The sequence below is a fragment of the Falco rusticolus genome, chromosome 8, assembly GCF_015220075.1.
Source record: "Falco rusticolus isolate bFalRus1 chromosome 8, bFalRus1.pri, whole genome shotgun sequence".
Classification (NCBI taxonomy): domain Eukaryota; kingdom Metazoa; phylum Chordata; class Aves; order Falconiformes; family Falconidae; genus Falco; species Falco rusticolus.
Window position 1 is genome coordinate 42,983,673 of NC_051194.1, and position 23,454 is coordinate 43,007,126.

The 23,454-nt window shown below is 36.6% G+C and overlaps 1 protein-coding gene and 1 long non-coding RNA gene across 2 annotated transcripts in view; one reads left to right on the forward strand and one right to left on the reverse strand.

The window, feature by feature from the left end:
- Positions 1–2,935, reverse strand: part of SCN1A (sodium voltage-gated channel alpha subunit 1) — a 103,471-nt gene extending 100,536 nt beyond the window's left edge. Inside the window, exon 1 of the mRNA XM_037398341.1 lies at positions 2,434–2,935. The gene's annotated coding sequence lies outside the window, so the exon portion shown is untranslated. The remainder of the gene's footprint in view (positions 1–2,433) is intronic.
- LOC119152717 overlaps positions 2,874–23,454 on the forward strand; it is a 56,445-nt gene continuing 35,864 nt past the window's right edge. Inside the window, exons 1-2 of the long non-coding RNA XR_005105861.1 lie at positions 2,874–2,965; positions 11,878–11,939. This is a non-coding gene — a long non-coding RNA (uncharacterized LOC119152717). The remainder of the gene's footprint in view (positions 2,966–11,877; positions 11,940–23,454) is intronic.

Genomic DNA, 23,454 nt, shown 5'->3' on the forward strand with positions numbered 1-23,454 from the left:
GATGTAGCTGTGGATTGGACAATTCCAGTAAACCACAGGAAAATACTAGGAGGAGGCACTGACCACTGATGGTTCATATGCTGCATTGTACTGGGTTCAACACATAACTTACAGCTTAGATTTAATTTCTCAAACCCAGAATACAGGATATACACATACACATAGGAAACACCATTTCCTAACCCTTCATATCCTACTGAAGCATCTGCAGCTTGCTATGCTTAGAAGTAGTGTGTGCCCTGCTATGAGCCATGATGCAAAAAATAGAAATAGTACTTCCAGAAAACCACAATACATTTAAAGACAGTAAGTCTTTTTCTTTTTCTTCTTTTTTTTTTTTCTTCTAATTGAATAGGTAGGTTATTAATACTCCTTAAGCCTGTAAGAAAATACCTCAAGCACCCACACTTGAAATGGGACAGAACACAGTGTGCTCATATATAATAGCATAACTATTTCAGAACACTTCAGGCAGAAAGAAACAAAGAATCTGAAGTACATCATTACAATAATGTGTGGTACCTAGAAGTTTTGTTCTAAGTACTTATACTATGCTATTATTTTAAGAGTTTGTTTGCAAGGCATACTTTTGTATTTTGAAGTATAGAATATCTATAAAATATTACACAATGTAATAGACTGCACTGCAACAGAGATGTTTTCAAGATACCAAAAATGAGCTACATTCTCTTGACCCTAATTTCTTTCACAATGTAATTAACGAAGGCACCAGCCTGGTGTTTCTATTAAATCACAGCATAGATCTACATGACTGCCATTAAAAAAAAAAAAGTAATTTAGTAACTGGTAAGGTAGGACCACGATGAAGAGACAACTGACTGCTTGGTAGTTCTTTTCCAGAGAAAGAGAGCTTTAAAGATAATAAGAAAATGACAAAATGATTCACCTCACCTAGAAACAAGTGCTGAAATTAAATTTCATCAGTTATTTCTAGAACAATGCGAAGAACCACTAGTTTTGGGGGGAGGGGGGGATGGACGACACACCAAATTTAAAGGATTTCAACTTCCCATCGAAATTAGTTTTACTCTGATACTAATACATAATCTTATGTTAATATTTAACTTAATTTTGATTTAAGAAAGGGACCTTAGTATTTATTCTTAGAGTAAGCAGTTACCTATAGGACTTGAAAATTTAGTAAATGTCATATTTTCAATAGGCAATAATTTTTCCTTTTTTTAATTTTCTCTTTTGGCACTCATTAACATAATTTAATACAAACATCACTATTTTTAAGTAAAATTAATTTTTTGGTAGCAAGCTGTTAAGTATAACTCATTGATACAATTCTGACCAAAGTTTATCTCAGGTATTTTTACTATAAATTCCCCTATGTTTTGGAATTCATTACAGCATCTTAAATTTGTATTATTTAATACTTACAAATTGCTAACTCCCATGCAGTGCATACGACAGTGCCACAAAAGAAAAAAGTTGCTGTCCAAGGTGCTGTACATAAACACGACTTTTCAAATTAATCTCTCAAATGCAGGAAAAATATTGTCAAATTTATTGTGTAGCAATTGTCCCTGGCAAGCAAGCTAGCCTTGTTGAAATTCCCTACATGATACTGCAGTATCCGTGTTATGCTCTTACTTTCCAGGGCCTCGTCTGCTGCATTCCAGTATAATCAGCTGTTCCAGCACCTGATAATGTCCAGTATGTATAATTCATTTAAGGGAAAACCTGTTCTATGTTGCATTACAGACTCATTTTCAGCAGGGTGTAAACATAAAAAAAATTCTTTGAATTCTACATGGTGCATGGAAAAAACCTACCCTCTAACATAAATCTAGCTAACAAGTACTGCTCTGGCATTCTGCAGAGCAGTCACTAAATGTAATTTCATCTGCAGTATTCACTTTATATATTTCAGAAGCATACAGATTTATGAATTCATGCAGTAAATAGCAAACCACATCCTGGATTTAATTGCTACTTCAAAAAACTAAACAAACTGTGCTAGAAAATGAAATAACTTTCCCCCTCCCCCCCCTCCCCCCTTTTGTTTTGTTTAATAAAAGAAACATGTTTGTAATTTGCAAGGCTAAAACAATGCAACAGCCAGGAACTGCAGCAAACCTCTCAGAGCTAATAGCTCTATCCAGTAATGCTTTCCCACACCACCTTCAAGCAAATGGATTTCATTCACTGCTTAATCAGTCAAATTAACAATAATCCCCACACGGTTAGAAAAGATGCTTGTTAAACAAAGCCAATTTATGATTTATTTATTTGTAAAGTGTCTTAAAGCTGAGATGCCTAGAAGAACTACTACTCTGTGAATTCAATCATGCTGACAGAGCTGATTTCACCTAGCAAATTCTCTCTGCAATTCACAGCATGGCTGACAGCTATCTGCATGGAAAAACAGCACAGTAATCACGTAAATCATGCAAAAACATTTACCCAAGTAGAGATGGCAAAGATCAGGATCCAGCTTGCAGACCCCATGAAGCATGAAGCTGAGGGAGCAATCCACTGGCTTGCTCGGGCCGGCAGTGTCTCTCCTACACTTGACCTAGACTGCCTTACATAATGAGGAATCAGTGCTGTATCCTGCGTGGAGGAGCAAGCTGAATGTCATCACTGGCAGAAGTAGGGAGAACTGGCAGCAGGCAGGCTGGTAGTTAGCATGGAGATCACGAAGTCTGCTTTCCCTGAGTGTTCTGGGAGAAAACACAAGAGCAGCTCAGAAATGCTGGTGTCATTCCTCCCCTGGAATGAATGAGCGGAAGGAGCGAGGGTGTTACGAGCGTGAGGCAGACAAGCAAGTGCTCAAGCTGCAGCTGTACCTACCGCCAAGGTAGCAGAGTCCCTGTCACACTGTGTCCAGAGGACTGAGTAGCTATAGCTAATAGGAGAGCAACAGCAAGGCAAATTAAGGAATGAGACACACAGGCTGCTTCTGCATACACTTGTCTATGTGTTACTCGTCGTGGTGAGTAGAAGTAAAGCAACGGTATAAGATAAAATAATGGGAATCATTTCCAGGGGGAAATGCGATTTCCTTAAATAAATCTTACTGCATGCAAGTTAGATTATGGGGAAATAACCATTTGTTACCTGTTTTGCGTGGTGTTACAGGGGTTAAAGTGCTTGCATTACAGAGATTTTGGTATTTTCAAGAAAACGATGGGTTAGATGCATTCCTCGTTGTGAAGATGTTTACAGTCATTTCTGGTATTTCCTCATTACTTTTTGGAGAGAAGCTCTGGGGTATTTCTGATGTTATTACTGTTTGGGTCATATCAGCACTTCCTCTGAGGAGAAACAAGTATCCAGGCTCAGCAAGCAGTTAGAAACCTAGACAACCTTCTTGTTTAAAAAAAAGAAAAGGAGCTTTATATTAATTAAAATCACTGCATATAACTTGTATTCCATATTTTATTTCATTTGAATACTTGAGTACTAAGTAAAGAGCCTTAAATACTGATAATGCATATACAAATTATCCTTGAAAAGGGATTTTGGGTAATATATTTTCTCTTTACAACTGAAGGCAAAGGTTTTACTAAGATGGGGCATCTTAAGTTTTCCAGTTATATTTGAGACAGCTTGATTAGACGTGATCAAGAGTAATTGCAATTGGACACAAATTCTAATGTTATAGATCAACATCACTTGATAATGAATATAGTAAGTAAGAGATAAGGAAAGTATCATTTAACAATATTTAATGTTCCATTTTATGAAAGTACTGCTATATTTGATGGTCCTTATTCTTTAAATTAAATGGGTTGGGTGAGTGAGTGAAATAATGGACATAATTTTGAATACAGCTCTGAAACTTGCCAAGTTGAAATCCTGGGCAGCATTAAATAGATGAGGAAAGAGAGCTCAGCAGCAACATTGCAGCAACATCAAGAGACAGGTCACTAAACTTAATGAAAGTTTTAGTATCAATATGGAACACTGGCTGGGTTTTACAGAAGTCAGCGTAAGTACAGGGACCATTGTACTTAGTTATGCCCTTAGCAGAGTAAACATTATTTGAGCTCTGATCTCAACTCGGAAAATCAAGGTGAAGATGGAAGGGATAAATATAATCCAATTTTTGTTTACAAAATCTATTTAAATTATTATTTATCTTTTACAAATTAGTATACAAGGACTTTTCTAACAAATTTGATCAGGTTAAAAGAAAATATACTTGAGTGTCAATTTTTTAAAAGATATGCTTTCTTAGTCCCTTGTTGAAGGTTTTTTTTTTCTTTATTGAGAATGAAAAAGAAAAAAGGAAAGATCAGAGGTATTTGGTAGAAGAGCTAGATCACTAATAACTCTGGTTATACTAGCTGTAGGTCTAAAGTATAATGTGGAAATAAAAAAAAAAAAATAAAAAAAAATGCAAGGGAAATATCATTTGAGTACAACATTTTAAACAATTATTGCTGTACTTCAAATCAGTAACTTTTTATCCAATTAGAGAAATCTATTTATACCACATCAGCAAAGAATATTAAAAATATCTTTGTCCATTAATTCTGTCACATATTGGTGTTGGCTGTTAATTAGAAGTCCCTATTTTTAATTTATTCATAAACTTTATATAATTTATACATACCATCCTCTACTTTTTGGTGTTTCAAGTGTAAATAAGAGTACTTGCTTACAAGAAAACTATTTACATACTGGAACCAGGTTAATAGAGCTGAAAATATCATGACCTGTAATAGGCTATAAGAGCATACAATGATTAATTAAGGTGCAAAAGTCTGGCGATTCTGTTGATCACGGCACTCAAACCAGCAAAGCAGCCAAACTACTCATCTAAGGCCAGCTCAGATGCCTCCACAGCCATGGCACAGTTAATACATCACCAGTACAATCTGCCTACAGATAACCAAATTTGACTGCATCATATAGAAAATAAATAAAGTTTACCTAGAAACTATAGGCAAATCAAGCCAATGCACAAAAACTGAGTAGAAAATGCTACCTAAATGAACAGAATGGCAAACTTGACTGTCAGCATTGCAAAGGCAATGTGCACTTTGCTTGATGTTACAGTTCAGGCAAACTTGTCTAAGCTTGATACAGCTGATTCTGTCTTTGGGCAAAATGATAAACTAGATAGTGCTTCAAATCTTTTCCAGCCTTCTTTTCTATGATACAGCCTATATATACTGTATGTCCAATTGCAGAATAATGACTGTCTTGTTATACTCCTTTGTCATGAGGATAAGTAAATACAAAACAATAATTTGTAAACATTGTTATTGTCATTCAGAATATGTCTGCAAGCCATAGTTTTTATTTGGAGTGTAAAAACTGTTCACTTCTCTCAGGAATTAGCCAAGTTGTTCTTCCACTGAGCCACAAAAGTTTTTTATTTACAATAGTTCTTATAAGCATTTTTGCTGTAGATGAACTTGGTCTGATCTGCTGGCAAGTCAAGACTATCTTAACACAAATTCATATAGAAATTGCTGATATGTAGGACTCTCAGTGGAAGAGTTTCTGAAGCAATGGAAACTGATAATGTGAGTAGTAGAGTCTAATGCCTGATAGTGGTAAGAAGACAAGTCAAGTTTATATCACTCTCAAATACCAAATTGGTTATTCTGATGCCCCGGCAATTAGAAAGATTTCTGCCAAAGTAAATAAAATAAATGCAGGTTAAAAAAAAAAAATCTTCTAAAAATTGTATTCTTTGGCAAATGACTGTAGAACAAAGCTGCTGATTGGAAATAACAAGAATGGGCTAGACTACCCCTCACATAAGGATAGAGATGAAAATATCAACGTTTGAGAGTTTAATGTGAGGAGTACAAAACAATCTAGACTCTTCTGCTTCTGCTATACCTGTCTTATGAAGGTAGTACTGGAGATGTTTTACAGAAGACTGTAAGCCTAGGAAACAAGTTCTGGAATTCTTTTATGGAAAATTTGGCAGTAGAAGTTAACAGTGCTTATTGCTAAATTATCCTTACTGGCTGGGTTTATGTCCACAAAGTTCTTTCTATTCCATGCTGAAATGAAGGAAACAGTATCTCATAGACATTACTCCTGCCAACAACCTTGAGTAAACAGGATGATTTTTTTTTTTTTTTAGACACCTTGCTCTTAAGATGCCTTGCGCATAAATAAATCATTACTTGAGGTTTGCTCATACTAAGATAGATTCCATTTGGGATCTGATGAAACATTAAAATGCTCCAGTATCACTGACTGGAGAGATGTCTACAATATCTTGAGGTGCAGGTTTTTGGTTTTTTCCATCCTTCTCTGACCTTGCTTTCTTTTCTCAAAATAAATTCTCCTTTGTGCTCCTGAACAACTTTCACAAGTGATTCATACTAAAATGTGTAAATAGTGGCTCAAAGTCTTCAGAATCCAAAACCCAATACCAAATGGAACCCTGTATTCAGACCCAATATCACATGCTCCTATAAACAGGCTGTGTGTGTGCACATATGAGTTCTTTACACAAGCCTGTCTGAAGGCTTTGACCGTTTCCATGTATGTGCTACTTTGGTTAGCGAAAACAATCAAGGCATACCTCATATCTTCTTTTTGAAACCAGTAGCAAAGGTTTTTGATTTGTTTCTTTGAGTATTCTCTAACAGCTCAAGACCTAAATTTACCCTACATATATTTTTTATTATTTGACCCGGTTATGTCACAATGAAGATCACCGGAGGACTAGTCAAAGATGATGATTTTTCTTCTTTAGTTGAGTAGACTTCCTGGAGTGTCTGACTGATGCCAGTATTCAAACAGGCAGAAGTACAATTCTAAATACTCTGATTCTTAGATGAGACCTTACCAATCTTGCAACTGCATTGAGGAGCATTTTAAAAAGTAGTAATATTTCCAATCACCTTAAATTGTCTGAGATGTAAGATGTGTCAATGTTTTCAAGCCTCCTTTTCTTGGTGTTCTACAGTTTAGTATTCTACATAGCTACAAGAAAGTCCCTAATTTTCTTCCAAATGATCAAATACTCCAGCAACGACACTGAAATCTCAAATTCAATGCAAACTTCTCAGATATATTTTCTCATTTTCTCACTAATTTTCTCATTTTCTACACACATGCAGTTTCTGATATTTAACATTATACTTTATCTTAGCAAATAACAGAAAAATTATAACCCAAATAAGCACAAAATCTTTCTACAACTAACTATGTACACTGAGTAGGTCAAGGTTGCAGTAATCTTAATATTCATTCTTTGACTTCTCTTTGACATCTTTCCCTCTTCAATAAAACTAGCTATGAGAGCCTTTTTCATTCCTTTCCCAGATTTTTTGTAAGATTTATAGGGCTGCCTATTATGCCTCTGAGAGTGCCTATAAACTGATTTCCCAAGCCACTATTTTTGTACTTATCTCACAAAAAACCCCATCTGCTGTTTTGCATATTAATGCTAAAAGAGAATGGCAAAAATAGGAGGAAAGAAAGAAGTTAAAATTAAAAAAACAGTTAATTAAGCGTTCGATAAATATGCCTATTTATTTTGAGTAAATGAATGATCGTTATCAACTGAAAATAATCAGTACTGGCAGGCTTTTTGGTTGAATTTTCTTCTGTCAATTACACCAGGATGTTGAATTTAGATTTAAAATTTTCTTACTACCTCCCTAAACTAGTTATGAGCTGAAGAGCAAGAAATGATGCACACAGTTTTGGAGACTAAGTTGTTTAAGTTGCAAGTTATCCATGAAAACATTTCTAGAAATTGTAGCAGTAGTACCTTGAACTCCAAGCCATGAGTTACTGATGTCTAAGAACATCAGGCAAAACAGATTTATGGTTCAGCATGATAAAGGTACCATTAACATTAAAAGCAATAAGGCACGGTTTTGCTTCCCCCCGCTCCCCCCCCCCAACCCTCCTAAATATCCCACAGCATGCGGCATTTCTGATACTGATTCAACACAGACACAAAACTGCCTAACACAAAATCTTGAAAGACCTACTGCAATGAACAAGTTCACTAGTCATCCCCTCTAGCAACACGATGATACAATCAGTACTGACTTCTACCTAAAAGGGATAAATTAATCACTGCAATTTGATTCTGAATCCAAGTAGCTTATTTTTGTCTTTCTTCAGTTGACATGGGATATGGACCTATCAAACAAACTATATTTAGCCATCACTAGGTTTTGATCTCTTTTCAATTATTTGAAATGTCTTTACTTCTAGAAAAGAAAAAAAGATTCAGATTTGGTTATTTATAGAAAAGTTATACTTCCTGTATTTTGTTTTGCCAAAAATTTTAGAAATATACTTAATAACTGCAGGGTACCAAAGGTGTGAGTAACCTGTTAAATGCTTTCAAAACATCTATTTTGTTACCAAAGAAAATCTTCCGGCTCCTAGATTCTCTTCCTCTTATTTCCACACTTTGAATGCTTCCAGGAAATGACACAGATTCTCTTTGGTCTCTTGCTTTTCTTCCCAAGAGGCTCATAGTCACTTGGGCAGAGATTACAATGTAAGAGGTCACAATTGCCTAAAAAAGAAGCCTGTCTCTCTGGCAACTTTCCAGGTCTCCAGGATCTGTAGCTGTTTTCCATAGAGGACTTACTCAGCAGTAATCAAAGCTTTTCAGGCTATGTGCTCCACATCCAAACTTTGGACTTGCATACTATAAGCACACCAAGGCAAAAGACCGTACAGCCTCCACACTGTCTGGAGAGCTGTATGTGGAAGATGCACAGGTGCCTAGGTCAGAGCGCACTTCTGTCTTCAGTTCTCCTCCACCAACCCAAAGATAAAGACTAGTAAGAACGAGACAAGTCTTTCAGATCAGTACCTTTGACCTAAACATGGAACCTGCATTCAGTACTGAGAGACACAGTGGCCCAACATGCCAGCTCTTCCAAATCTTTGTAAGTTGAGGGTAGTCCCTTGCAGAACAGGAGGTTTCAGGATGCTGTCAGTTACAGTCTGCAGCTCCCAGGTTCTGAGGTTCTCCAGTTCAGTCCTTGGCTGACTGATAGGCCATGTACTATTTATTTATATAGCAAGATATATACTTGCCAACACTATTTATATACATAATGAAAGAAAATTCTTTACTTCAACAGTTTTTCATTTTTATTGGAAGCTGTGGCAACATGGCCTTGAGAAAGACATGTCTCTACTCTGCATTCTTCAGTCACCTACAGTGCAGTATTGGGATGTCCATGACAGTCCCGTCGGAGACCATGTTCCTCCCAGAACCAGTATATTATGTCAACTTTAAATCATTGCCTTGCAAAAATGCAGATTTTGGTCTCCTTGTATCTAAAGGTGGCCTTGCAAAGGCAAGCAAGCAAGGCAAATCTGGCTGTCCTCTTGCCTAAGAACAACTGGCTGAAGCCACCTGAAAGCTCCAGGTTTGAAGTCATTTGAGAAAGAGATAGACCTGTCTCTCACAAGACTTGTAAGGATTCCTGTGGTACTCAAACAGAAACATTAATAGGACTTTCTGCCTATAACCACAGCTCTGTCATTTTGAACCTTCCTCCAGGTTTTCTGCTTTGGTTCACTGGCTTCCTGGAAACAGTGGGCTTTCCACTGAGCTTTCCACACACCCTCTACAAGACTAAGAGAGCAGGATCAAATAATCTTTTTTTTTTTTTTTTCCTTTTTAACACAGGACTTCTGTGAAGACACTAACTATATAATTGCTGCCCCCCTAACCTTAAGCCTAAGCAGGGTTACTCGATTGTAGGGCTATACTGATACTTTCCTTCTACACGTTCTGCCCCACATTTTGTTACTCCAAGTCTGCTAGAGTAGTCATGTAAGTCTAGAATTGGAACAGTATGTTACAATCTGCTGTTGCTGAGAGCTAATCTTAAGCATTTTCAGTAGCAATATAGAAATAAATGTTAATCCCTGATGACTTTACACAGTTGCAGCCACTTTCAAACATGGAAGAATTGTAAGCAAAATATAAGCAACACCCTTTCTTAGAACTTCAGGCATCATGGGCTAGAATGCTTAGTCTGAGCTTCATTCCACTAGATTTAGCTCAGCTACTCCTCTAATGAAACCATGATTTATTTATTTTGACTCAATAAGAAGGAGATTTAATAACTGGGTGACAAAGGGCACAGGATGAAGAGACAGAAATGCTGCAAATGCTGCTACGGGCAAGTGACTGCTACGTGAAATGTATCGACACCCTGCGCTGTGGAAGACAGGAAGTGAAAAGCCCTTCAAAACCTTCCTCTGCTGATCTGAACATTAGCCCCAAGCTCGACACCCACTTTAAAGTTGAGTTCATGAGGAAGACAGAGCTGCCTCACTCCCACTAGTCCTTCAGACTGCAAGTATATTCCAAAAACTATCTAATCCCCAATGGTTAATTTATACCACCTCAAAGAAATTCAGAGAAAAAAAGAATAAACAGAATACAGCTGACAAATTTATGCATCAGGGAGAAGTTGTTTCATGATGTCTAAAGGACATAATTTGATTATAATAACATTAAAGCAGAATTGTTCCTATTAGTCAGAGGAAAAGACTCTTTTAAAATGGAGGGAAAAGAGTAACTGCTAAATTAACAGATTCCAAGATGGAAGCAAACAGTTTATATTTGATTTGCTCTGAATCTGAATTAAAGGCCCAGACCAGTTCTGTGTTCACTGTGTTTTGTATCAGCTGTTCAAACACTTATTTACAATAAACTGCATTTTACAAGGTGAACTCACCTACTATCAACTGCTGGTTGTTAGGTAATATCACTCCATTTTCAGACCTGCTGACAGCGTAATATCTTCAGCAGTCATGTGCCTCTTAATTTTCTCTTCAGCAAGTTCATAAGCTAAGTTCCTTAAGCCTGGTTTAAATCTCAGTTTAAATCTCTTAAGATTGGTTTAAAGCCAGTCCTCCAAAACACATTTGTGGCTCTCCCACAATCCATTAATAGAATTTCAAAATCTTTCCTGAACAAAAGGCAGAATATCCTAAAGAAATCTCATCAGTGCAACATGTCCCAACTCATACCACACTCACGTCCCTGCTTCTGCTCACTGCTCCCCATTCTAGTCGTCAGAGGACCAAGCTGGGCTTCTTTGCAGGACCGCTCACTCTGAGGTGGTTTTGGCTTTTAACTCTTTCATTCTTGTTTCATTTGAAAATGAACTTTCTTATCCTATATTTTCAAGTCCCAATTGCTGTACCATGCATTTGACTATATTTGAATATGTTGTTTTCAACTAAAATTTTTAAACGAGACTACCCAGCTTGCCCTGAAAGAGCAACCTTGTAAACCTTGTTCTTTTTTCATGTCCTTTGCAAACTTCGCTACCAAAAACCTTACAGTATCATTTGCATAACTGACAAGAGTACTAATTACACCAAATTAAAAAAAAATATTCATAGAGGATCCTTCCTAGAAATAATACCACTCAGTTACATTTCCCCATTAGTAATGTTTTAAAATCTATTAGCCAAGGTTGTCCCCCACCTAATATATGTGTTTAGTGAATGTGTGATATTTAGTTCCTTTAAAAAAAAAAACAAAAAAACGACCAACAACTATGCATCTACATTTGCCTTTTAAAATAGGTCTATGGTCTTGTCAAAAAAAGGAGTAACTTGACAAGATTTATCTTTGTCCTGGTTACCATGATTACCACTTTAGCCTCTAAATTTTTTGTTGCTCAGGTCTAAAAATCTTCACTATTTTACTTGGAATTGACATCCGTGTAACTAATCAATAGTTCTTCAAAATGTCATTTCTAGTGTTTATAGATTTGGAGTAAGATTGGCAGTCCTCCAGTGTTCTGAATGTCACATTCTCTGAGGCTTGCTCTTAGTTGTGCTAATAATAATAAGGAATATTACTATTGTTCATCAAGTCTTCACTGGTTAATCTCATATATTTCAATTTTTGATATACAGTAATAAAATGGAGTCCATGGCTGATATGTCAACACACAGCATTCAGAATACCAAAGATAAAAGTACGTATTGTTTCTCTCCTTTTCTTCTTATTCGTGCTAATGATGTGTTGCTTATCCTTTCTTCTGCTATTTCAGTAAAATGCAATCTACCCTTCACTCACAAGGACTACTATTAGTGCTGTTGAATACTGAGTGTGTATTCACATGTTTACCTGTGGACCCTACTGAAAATTCTTACAAAATACTTTGAGGGTCTGAAACCTTCTTTTAATATAATTTGAGCACATATCTTTATAGAGAAAAAACTTTTTGGGGTCACATTACTGCCTGTACTCACTGCATGCCACCCCATTAGGAATCATATAACTGCCTTAAGTGATATGTGGTAGTTTCTTAAGATGACAATAGGAAGAAAGTATTTTCTGTACATTTAGCAATATTTTAACTGAGATTTGAAATGGGAAATAAGGAGCAGCAGCAAGCCTGTGTAAGTCATAACATGGTTAAGACATGATGCTTGATAACTTGGAGTTAAATGATTCCCTACCCTCCCAGTTGTACTTGTGTTGCTATTTTGTTAACGTTTCAATTTTAAAAATTTGCATTACAAATAATTTTTTAACAGAAGAGTTCTTTTCTGATCCTTCTGTCTGAAGAAAATATACAAAGGTATTGTCCTGGATGTATTACAAATGCTGGAATACTAAATGTTTTGGACAATGCCACCATAAGATATAGATGGTGAAGTTCGTCAGTGCAACTGAATTATAACTGAAGCACTTTTTGGTGCACTCCAGGAGTTGCAAAAGAGCAGCAAGTTGGTTTTCTTTTAATTCCCTCACATCCAACACACAATCAACAGAACAAAAATGCCAAAAAAATGTTGGTAAAACTACTCACAGCAGCCTAACAGGCAGTCTTCTTTCCTAATTGGCATCTCACTACAAAGCACAGTACCTGTAACAATTTAGAATGCATCAGTAATGTTCACCTTGATTCAAACGCCTCCCTGCCTTGCTTTGCATACTTTGTATTCAACAGGAGCCTGAAGTCTCAGAATCATCAGTTTCTTTGGCTAGGAATAGCCACTAGAACGCATTAAGCTTGTGGAACTTTTCCAAGATTCCTTCAGCATACTCCCGCAATAGCTTCCTCCTGTTCCCAAATATCTTTGCAGTCTATCTGATATAAATATATAATTATTAGAGAAAGAGGATTCACATGGTCTCTGGATGAATGGTGAATAACAGACAACAATGCAGGGTTTTGTGGCACTGAGAATTCATCATCTATACGGGTTGGGATTTCTTGCCTGCAGAGACAAGGAGCTCTGCATAGCTATTGTGTGCCAAGAGCTATTGATATGAAATTTTTTATTGAACAGAAACAGGAGGGAGTTGAAATAATTATAGATGTATAATGCATCAATCTCCCAAAGGATCTTAAGCTTGTAATAATAACTAGAAAAATAACTACCAAAGATGATTTAGAAAATTTTCCACCAAAATCCTGCAAGCAAAGTGCAGAACAAATTATTAAATTTGTGCAAGAAAACAAAATAACAATCTTTCAAATGATAATAAATCCTTTAGTCTAAACCATTATTTGGCCTACTGAAACACCAGTGGGGAAAAAATATATTCCTCAAGTAAACTTTTTTTTTGAAAACCAGAATAAATAGCTGAATAAAATGTAATATATAATACAGTAGAAAATTCTAACATTTGAACCTTAGTGTTGTATTGGCTTTGGTAAATTAAAATTCCTGAGTTTATTATAAAAAAATACCATTGCATAAAACTATGTATGACTCTTCCTATACGGGTGTGGCTCAGCTGTCCTCTGTGCTTTGAAGGTTTTGTTGTTGAAGTGTTAACTGCTCCTGAGGTATTCCTAGCGTTTACCTGGGTGAAGCTGCCTACTGCTACTGCTGCATTTAGCTTTCTGGATTGCACTTGCAGGCTGAAGTCTGAAGCCATTACAAGCATGATTTTTATATTATTATATTTCCTACAATTTGGCAGAAAAGAGCACAATGTTTTTCAGTAATGAAAAAAGAAAGTAAATTAAATATGCTTACTTGCTTACATTAACAATTATTTTAACCAGTATAGCTGGGCATCTACTGTTTGGAAGCAGACATTCCAAATTGAGCAAATTATTCCTTTTTTTACAAAGTGTTATCAAATAATAAGCTTTTGCAAAACCTTCCCCGTCCCGTCCCCCCCCCCCCCCCCGCCGCCTTTGACAGGTCACAGCATCTAGGTAGGTATTTCTCTTGCTCTGTGCTTAGATGTTACAGTTCAGGATTACAAAGCCTGATTTCCCTGCAGATGTTATATTATAGGAACACAAGGACTGAGGAAGCGTTACTATGACCTTACCTCTTGATGCTTCCTTTCCTGTACCCAAATGATTGTGGAGGTAAAACCTGTAAGTCATACCCAGATAACACAGCATAGGAGATACGCTGGGAATGGGAACTCTTTTGATCATGAGAATTAAGAATGGATCAGAAACGGAAATTTTGTGCAGCTGCAACAAAGGCATATGTGTGTGCTTCTGTATAGCAGTCTCTAGAGGAATGAATATATAGATGCTGTGTTACTTACCATAATAACCTCTTCAGCTCTCAAACATGCCTAGTATCTGTATTTCTATTTTCAAGAAGATTGAAGCGTTATATATTGCAGTAATTTGAAAATCAAAGCAAAGGAAGTTTTAGAAGATCTTAGCCTATTTTTATTCAAAATCTCAGTCAGCAAATATAAAGTAATTGGGCTGATGGACCATCATGCCCAAAGTTGTTTTTTCTAACTATTTTGATGTATAAATATCAGTGGTATTTAAAAAAATATTTGCATGTTGGAATGAATCCTAGCCCTGGTTTTACAAATTAACACCTTTTAAAGAATCCAAACCTTTTTCCAGCACTCTGTAGATGTTGATTGCCTTTCAGTGCTCTGTCTAAATGGTTACAACTAAAGTAAGATTCATTCCCCTCACTTCCCATTTTTGGTGCTTCAATAGTATCCAGAATGCTTATTTGTAAAATTGACTACACAGTCAAGAGCTTCAAACATGGAGAATACTTTCAATTATCTCTGTTTCTGTCATTACATTGAAGTTGTCTTTAGTATTCAGTATCTAAGCTAGTTTTGCTTAAATTTTTTGTGTCTGAAATATTGATCCTAGACCTATTATTTTCTTCTGTGGCCTATTCTAATGCACTTTCAGAGTTCAATTGGGTTTTTTTCTTCAGCTGATCACGTCCCATTAGCCACATTTTGAAAGAAGTTATACTTCGATCATCTCGATATTCCTTCTGGCCTATTCGTTAAAACAAATATGAATTTGTCAAGATCCCTTTGGACCATATTTATTGCAAAGTGTATGTTGATGCTTGTGATGCTTTTAGATTATTTAGAATAGATTATTGATATATAAACTTGAATATCTCTCTGTAAAAGGGTCTGAATGTTACAGAAAGAATTGTAATGTCAATGATGAGTATCTGGTATCCTGAACTGAAAAGTGAAATCACAGTAAGCTGAGTGGCTGTATGCCAATTTTTCTGAACTGTGTTTACCCAGTTCCAGCTAAGACTGGCATCTGTAGGAATCTTCCGTTTAGGAATTTGATGAGTGGATGGTGACTAGGCAGCTCAGACTCAACAGAAAGAATAAAGTACTACAGGGAAAAGATTTAGAACAGAATACACAGAGTATCTGCGTGGCTAAAACTTATCTGAAGATGCCCTAAGTTCCTATATACTGAACAGGAGGAAGCTGAGCAGCTCCAAATGCTCACCACCACCCCTCTTAGAAGTCAGTCCCCTGTTTTTGCTGCCAGCACCCCCATAGTCCTAACAAGCTCCAGGCACTGGCTCACCAGGTTAATTGCAGTGGCACCTGTAGGCAGCCAAGCCAGGAGTCTTCGACTCATTTGTTCTGACCTGACACCTCAACTTCTGCCCAGTTAGGAGCCCCCAGACTGACCACTTCCCATTCCCTGCCCCCCCCCCCCAATTTTTTTTTCCTCATTATAATCTCCTGTCCAACTAAAACAACTGACTCATTCATAGACCAGCCTACTACAAGTAAAACATACAGGATTCAGAAACTATTGCAGAGATGCTTTGTGTTTGTCAAGATTGGATCACATTTTTTTCTTCTAGCTCTACTTTTTTCAGAATATTTTTATTTTTCTCCTTCTCTGCATGCTTCAGGTCACCCACTTCCTCTTGCCTGCTTTTTCCTGCCATTTTATCCTTTGTTTTTAGTTACAAAATTCCCCCTCATCTACCCACATCTTTACATTTAGCGCTTTGTTACTAGTTATGAAGCCTTCCAAAAACTGCTAAGTATAGTTGGGATTTTGGAAGGACTGGGATGGAGCACGTATAACTGTGGACATAAACCCCCTCAAATCTGCCATGTCCTAATTCTTCCCTGAAAGGAAAACACATACAAATAAAATCATACACATTCCATTTATAATATGCAGGGTAGCATACATTTTTCTTTCTTCAAGAGAATGCCACCTTTGCTCAACCTATTAATTCCCCTTTTATTCCCACCCAGCAAAACCATAAAACTTTCTGCCTTATGGAGAAGGGAACAGACTAGTCAGAGGCCCTGCCAATATTATACCTCTCTTGCTATTCAGTATGCATCAGCTCCAGCTTGTCTTCCCATCCAGAGATTCATTCTTTCTTCTGCTTAGGATATTAACATGAAATTTTCTATCTTTCAAAAACGATTTGAAACCTCAAATAAAAAATAAGAGCAGTTGGGACCAATTGTTCAGAACAGTAAAATCTGCCACACTGCATATACCCAAGTGTGCTCTGACAGATCCTTCACTCTGAACCGGGTAACGTGCAAGTCAGTAAAGAAGTGTTACATAACGGGCACTGAAGCCTGTATCATCTGAGTTTCAGAGAATGTGAACAAACTACAAAAAAAGCTGTATTTGTTGTATAGCAAAATAATGAGTTGGTTCTGCTTATCTTGTAAAGTAAGCTCCTCCAGGCAGGGACTCTATCTTTGTACTTTTCACAATATCAAGTGTGCTGCAAGCATTTAACAATTAATAATGAATAGTAAGTAAATGCAAAGCTTTTCAGAGATGCCAGTCTGAGAGCTCTGGAGAATTCTCCTGTCTATACAGAGAACAGGCAGAGCAGCAATGCAGACTTGTTTATACTGCCCTGCAATGGCTAATGCATTTCACATAGCTGCTGAATGACTGTCAAATGGTAACTGCTCACAATCACTCAAATCCTAGAAAGACTTAGACTGCTGGATTCATAGTCTAAAGCTGGAATTGGGAGCTGTACCTCATTATCATTCACCAGAATGAAGTAGCATCCTTTATTTTTAATTGGAATAACACTACACCAGTAAATAAAAGTTTTGTTAAGTACACCGAAAATATCGCAAGTAGGTAATGAGTGAGTTAAAAGTAACTTGTTTGCATTTTAGCCCTAGAATTTTTATTTTGTTTGGCATGCCTTGTCACTTTCTGAAATGCTGAGCAGCATAGGCATAGTATAACTAGCACTAGGTAGAATTCTTAGGTAATATCTAATCACCCTCTTTTTTCTAAATTTTCATTCTAATTTACTGCTATGAAGAGCTTTTTAAAGAAAACCTGAACAAAGTAGAATGCTTCATTCAGTGTTGTACTTACCAGTAATTCTTTGGATGGCAGAATCAGGAGACCAGAGGAACTTCATTATGCTGTGCAGAATTGGAGAAAAAAAAAAAGAAGAAAGATTTAATTTGAAATTATTTTCCTGTGTCTACATCATTCCACAGAACAACAGGTTCACCTTTGCATCAGTTGCTTTGTAACTAGTACAACTGCAGCCAAAAAGCTTATCTCTGTTACAGACACCAACATCAAAACAGTGACTTTCTCATCAACCACATAATGGAAAAAACGGGAGTAGGGGGGTAGCATTCTATAAAGGTGCTCATCTGTCTCTGCACTGAGCCTAGGACAGGGCTGGTGTTGAGGCAGGGTTAATAACGTCAGTCTGGCTGAAACGAACTCCTGCAGACTCGCTCCCACACGTCTGTGTACTCTGAGTGTAAAGGGTTCAGGCACAGAACAGCATCTAGGTCTAACTATATCACCAAATGTTGAAGGCACTTGGCTTGCCTAGACACTGGCTTTTAGGAAAAGATGTTGCACTGCGTGCCACCCCACCACCCCATAGCTATCACTTCTAGAAAACAACCCTTTTTTATAACACAGAAGTCTTTGATTCAGGCTCCCTGGACTTGGCATTCCTCCCTCCCCGTATGGCAGGTAGAAATTAACTACTTTACAGTTGATTTGCTATACTGGTTTTTAATTGACAATAAAATAAGGCTTAAAGTAATGTCTGTCTGCTTTGTTTACAGGCTGATAACTTGACACTTTGCTCACTAATCATGTAGCAACCATAGCAGTGAATGACTTCACACACTACACCAGCCATCAGCCTGCAGGGTTTTTGCTGCCATTCTTGGCTATTACTCAAGTTACCATGCGCTAGCATTTCATTTGATGGCACATGTAATCAAGTCCTCTAATTTTGCCCTGAAAAAAAATCATCAAAATGCAATTATTAGGCACATGTCTACCATTCACCTTGAAATAATAAATTCACAGGCACTATTCTGGCTTAATTATGCTCCCCTTAACTTTCAAAAATATTGTGACTAAATATTAGCTTTTTTTGGTTTTAATATTGAAGTTCATTATCTGATCTATTTACATTCCGCACTTGGAACTAAACCCACAAAAGCTGGAGTCACTACTAATCTCTGTTCCTGCAAAGGTAGCCAATAGCACTAGAAGGTTTTTTATTATTTCTTACAATAACATAGACATTTTCCTGAATCTGTATAGTGAAGACGACACTGTTTTAGCCAGTTCATACCTCTGGGACTTCATAGTATTAATTTATGCTCATAACCCTCTAAGGAACCAGGAATTTATTAAATTTCTCAATATTCTCTTCAAAGGCATCAGCAAAATCAGTGGATTTCTGAAAACACAAACTGCAAAATGCTGCTGTCCTAACAACACCTGCAAACTGCTGCAGAGCATGCTGGCTGCCTGCTTCAAGAATTTAGCCACCTGCTCAGCAGGCATGCTGCAGAATTAATCCAGTCTCTCTCTATTCCCCGCCCCCCCCCCCCCCCAAATCTTGGTACATTTACTGAGCCTGGCATCCAAGTGACTTACTGTTTTCTATTTTATTACCGTTAATGGATAGACAAGTAAGATCTAATTTTAAAACTTTCAGTCTAATTTTTTTCCATACATAGGAATCTTGGCAGAGAGCCCCAAGATGAGAAAGTATGAGTCTATCAATTCATAGGGGAGTACCGCTTTGATTAAATCATTTAAAGCTAAGAAAAGATATTTTTATTTTCTTATTAGTTTAAAAGACATATGTAATTACTAGATATATGTATAAATTGGTTAATCAATTATTTTCAGATGCATGACTTCGATACTCTTATCAGAAATGATGGTTATTCAAAGAAGCGCATTTATGCATATTCTGTATCAAAATATTTATTGCTCAAAAAGCTGACTTGAATTCAATGACTGATAAGGACTTTGAGGGAGGGAGAATTTCTCACAGTTGCTTGCAAATATGAGATAATTGTATCAGGTTGATTTAAAAAATCACCATCTGGGAATCCTTGCATTCAGCTTAGGTACAATCTGCTTCTTGATGGCATGACCCAGGTGGGTAGGTTGAGGCAGCCAAAAGTGATAAAAAGCCATTTGAGGTGGGATAGCAAGAAAAACAACTTATGGGATATTACATCTTAATATTATTATCTGTCCTGTTAGACATTAAGAAGTTATTAAAAAAATGAAAATCCTTAATTTTTACTCTAAACACCTCAAGAACAATTAGCATTGAAATCAATCAATCAATAAATAAAAAAAAATCACCTGCATCATAATAAATGAGTACACAGCCTATTTTATAAAAAGTCATGGAGATGTTTTGCTTCACAGGATTTCTGGAATTCAAAGACTTACCTTAAATTGAATAAAAACTCCTTAAAAAAATATATCTCTTCTGATCCCTGGAAAACATGGCTATGGCAAAGATAGTTATGCATGATGTGCTTCCAAGTTATGCAAATCCTGAAGAGGAAATCATATTAATCCTCAGATTCTATGCATTCTTCACAGATTATTTTTTATGCATGCACAAAAGCCAGAAAGAAACCCAACCCAACCCTTTTTTTTTTAACTGGAAACAGTGTTTTTTGGAAACTGAAATAACCAGAACAAGCATATCTTAAGAGGTGGCACTACATATAATTTATGGACTGTATTGTAGTCATACTTTTGTCTAATTATTTGTGGCAAGATTGGATAAGGGCTATAAATCCCTCCCAAGAAGGACTATAAATAATCCAGGTTTAAAAACCATCACTCAGAGGTAACTGAAGTTGGTTGGCTACACATCTTTTATTTCTCTTGTGGATAGACAAAATTACTGGCTGATAAATCAGTAGCTACACATGCAGTAGTCTGATTTGGAGGTGACAAATACAGGGACTACTGTGACTAAGATGCTTAAAGAACAAGCAAGCAGTTTTCTCGCTAGACAAAACTTTGAAGAAAATAATTCCTGTACTGAAAGTACAATGATTGAAAGACACAATTAAGAAATTTTACATCACATATTTGAGGCTATAAAACTAGTTGCAGCAGAACACATGGAAAATAAAGCTATGTAAGCAAAAGCTACTCCTGAGTATATTTTAATTACTGTGATTAAACTTAGAGAAGCTGTAACAGTTGCCATGAAGGGACGTATTTGTACTGCTGACATAGCTTACAGCAATACACTACCAGAAAACAGTGTTTTTTAAAATGATATTAACAGAACATGAACTAAATAATAAACTGAAATTTGAAATATTAGGTGTCCACAAATTGTTCATTAGTCATAAAGCATGAAAGTTCCAATACAATGCTGTTCAGTTTCTGAGTTTCCATAAATATGTTCTTGATTTTTTTTTGTTTTGTTTTGTTGGTTTTTCTGCTTTGTTTTAGGTTTTTGGGGTCATGTGTTATGTCCTGTCCCACACCACCACCACCCCCCACCACCCCCACCCCCACCCTTGTTTTGTTTTGGTTTTTTTTAAATAAGCGTCAGTTTGTAACTTAGAAGTTATGGTAGAGATAAATAATTCAGAAAAATATAAAATCACAATATTAGTCTATGTTTAATCTACAAGTCAGCAAGCATTTGCATAGAGGCAAAGATGGCATGGGGTTGGATTTTGAGTAGTGTGCAGCAGTCATGGAATCAGGGAATCACAGTATCATCAGAGGATGGTGAGGCAGGTTAACTAGTGATACCCAACTTCTGGCCTCTGATGAGCTGTGGGCTCAGCGGGAGCTGCTGCTTCACATCTTGCCAAAATCCTGATGATTAACAGCCCCTCGCTGCTTTAAGAGGCAGCACCTTCTGGAGCCCATTGACTTTCTTCTAGTGGATTTAAATGCAACTGGGTACCATTTCAAATAAAAATTTAAATAAAAAAGCTCAACATAAATTAATTACATTTTGAGAATTTTGATGAATATTATCTTTGTTGATATGAAAAATATCTATTTTGGTAAAATGAATTTAATACACAAAGTGAAGTTCAGTGGAGATAAAAATGGAAATTTCATCCGTATTACAGAAGTGCAACATTACTAATTTTAGTTAACATTTTTTGTTTTTAAGAACAGATTATGTCAGAGGTATAGGCTATCGTAAACTGGACATGCACAGTTTTGAGTCTGACCTACATTGCCATTTTGACTAGGCTACCACGGGGTGTAAATCCTGATTTTTAATTCTCTTAATACAGATACTTTCCTGTTTCCTTTGTAATTTTATTTCTCCTCTAGGTGGGAAGGAAAACATCAAGTTTTCAACTTGAGGAACTACCAAGAGATAACCAAAGCCGTAGTTTCACAAATTCCAAATTAGTACCCAAGGGCATTGCTTGCTACTGTCCATCTCCTTTTTGTCTTATCACAAGCATTTGTATGGCCATATAGTGAATTGAATAGTGAAATTATCTAGCTTAAACTTTTTTTTTTAACTGAGTTTTTAGTTCTCCAATCTAGTCTGCTGTAGGGCAACACAAATGGTGTGCTAACCTACGTAAAAGGGAAGGGCAGGGCTTCTTTCACTTATGTTGCCAGCTTATGGTAGTTAAATATGTTTGTGAAACTATGGCCTGATTTAGACCTATTTGACAATTAGTAAGTATGAGACACTTTCGAAGGTGTCAGCTGTCGAAGCGTTACTGAAACAAAAATCACAGTGAGTCACCAACACCAGATCTTACTCACCAAAGATCTCTCTAGAATTTTAAGGAGGGAAAGAGAAAGCCACAGATAAATGAAATACAATTGTAATTTCTTTTAAGTGGATGTATGATACCCAGCTTGATAAAAGTTATGGCTGTCCGCATTGCTTATACTATATTCACACTGAATCAGGAGATTCAAGATAAATGCATTACATTTCAGGGAAGGAAACTGGAATACTGGAAAATAATTCGATGTAAGTCTATAAAGCAAGAGAATAATTTTGCATTGATAATATGCAAATAATGATGTTTTCTTCCTAAATCAATCAACTTCAGGAAAATTCACTTATTTGGTAAGATTTGATCCTAACTTCTGTGTTCCGTTCTCTATCTAGCAGCTGTGTTAACAAGTCCCTTATATAAACCCTGGACACTAGAAGTACCTACCAGCACTGTAACAAATTCAAACCCACCTTGACAAGGCTTTCCCAGAATGCCTTCAAGCGTGTTGGGAAGGAACTCCTAAATTGACAGTGTATCCCAACAGAATGCCCAGCTGATTAGAATATTCTTCAGTTATATTGGAATATAAATGTCCCCATGTTTTTAATCGGCTTTGAAAGGCCAGAACAATTCCAGAGTTTCTAAAAGTATTAGGAAGACAGTGCTGATAAAACCACTGAGGTGACCCAACTCCTCTGCTAGCTAAGAACAACTAAGATTAGGAAAGGGTAGTGATATGGAATGCTAACTGAAATACACTGCACTATCTCTGACAATAATAATTAATCATGATGTGTCAGTTTAATTGGCAGTAATAGACAAGATTATTTTAGACAAATTTGCAGTAAACCCCTCAATACATAAACTGATCAGATGCAGCCAGAAATTCCTAAGCATGCATGTTTATAAATACAAAGAGAGCTGTGCAATTGCTTAATACCCCTTATCCTAAAGAATCCCGTCACTGAAATCAAGTTGAAAACTTCCTATTTTCAGTGGACGATATTACATCATTTTTCTTAATGCTAAATTAAACAGTGGATTGCCTATAATACCAATCATAAACCAGATCAGCTAATTCAGTCTGTGACAGTCTGGAACAGAAGTTACTGACCTGCTTCATTGTTCCTTCCCTTTGTCTTTATCCCTTCTCTGTCCACCTCGTGGTTGACCTTTCTGAACTGCATTGCTTCTCCTCTTCCTTTCCATCTCTTCCCTTATTTCCC